General features: G+C 14.8%; 1 non-coding gene across 1 annotated transcript; it reads left to right on the top strand.

The window, feature by feature from the left end:
- Window positions 1-880: 880 nt before the first annotated feature.
- Window positions 881-1,035, top strand: LOC123304108. The gene has a single exon (XR_006536158.1). It is a non-coding gene; the product is annotated as a 5.8S ribosomal RNA (ribosomal RNA).
- Window positions 1,036-1,497: the final 462 nt, after the last annotated feature.

Here is a 1,497-nt window from a genome sequence, read left to right as displayed (position 1 = left end):
AATATTATTGATAAGAAATATTTTTTTTAACAAAATAACATATTAATATGTAATTTTCTCAAAATATATAATAGTAATTATGTGTTAAAAGAGATTTATTTTGGTTATGATATCATATTAAAGTAATACGCCAAACTTTTTTTATACACATAATATATCTATACATATAATATAGAGAATATTATATAAATATTAATAATATATTTGTTACATATAAAATATTTTTATATTCAATATTATTATTAAACAATAATTATTAATAAAATCTATAAATAATTTCTCTTATAAAAAAGTGAAATTAAAAATAGAATATATTGAAATTATTTGTTTATATGTATATAATCTCTATTAAGAAAAATAAAATAAGATTATAATTGATATAATCTATATTTTTATTTTTCTATGTTATATAATAAAAATAAAGAAAACACAAGATAAAATTTTTTTAAAGAATAAAATTTATTTCAAATTTAAATTTCTTTATGTTTTGTCTTGATATTTCTTTTTTTTTATTAAAAGTTATTATGTTAAAAAACAAACCCATTTGTTTTGTACCATATTAATATTATATATATTTTTATGTAGAAAATAATTTATAAAAAAAAAATAAATACATTTCTATAAAATATACCAAATATTAATTATTATATCTAGCTAGCACTAACAAAAATATCAAAAATGTTATGTATATATTTATTAATACCATAATATCTTTAATTTATATATATATATTTAAAATAAAATATATAATTTATATTCTAGAAAAATTTTTTTATTTTAAAAGAATTTATAAAGATATATAAATTAATAATTTTATTTTTTATATTAAAAATAAAGATTATTATTAATAATAATACTTACATTTAAAATTTAAAAAGATTACCCTGGACGGTGGATCACTTGGCTCGTGGGTCGATGAAGAACGCAGCTAATTGCGCGTCAACTTGTGAACTGCAGGACACATGAACATTGACATTTCGAACGCACATTGCGGTCCTTGGATACTGTTCCCGGACCACATCTGGCTGAGGGTCGTATACATTATATTAATATAATAAAAGATTATTTTACATAAAATTTTTTTTATGAAAAAGAAATTTATCAATAATTAAAAAAGAAAATTTATTTTTTCATATTTAATTAAATTGATAAATAAAATTTTTATAAAAGAAATGTAAAATTATTTATATATGAATGTTTTACGCCAAATATAAGAAAAAAATAAATATAAAATGTTTTTAATAGCATTTAAAATTTATATATTTTTTATTATTTGTCGACATTTTTAAATTAATATATCAATATTATTTTTTATCATTTATATATAATATTATAAAACTTTATGTTAATAATAATATTAATAATAAATGATATTAATAATATATTTTTAAAATATTAAATAAAGAAGAATAAACAAAAATATTATATATTAATATTTTGTTATGGAATATTTTATTTGTAATAAAATTTTCAATATACTCGAAAAAAATTAATATA

Source organism: Chrysoperla carnea, assembly GCF_905475395.1.
Source record: "Chrysoperla carnea chromosome X unlocalized genomic scaffold, inChrCarn1.1 SUPER_X_unloc_2, whole genome shotgun sequence".
In the NCBI taxonomy this organism is placed as follows: Eukaryota; Metazoa; Arthropoda; class Insecta; order Neuroptera; family Chrysopidae; genus Chrysoperla; species Chrysoperla carnea.
Note: the sequence above shows the minus strand (reverse complement) of the source record. Positions and strands in the feature narration are given on the sequence as shown.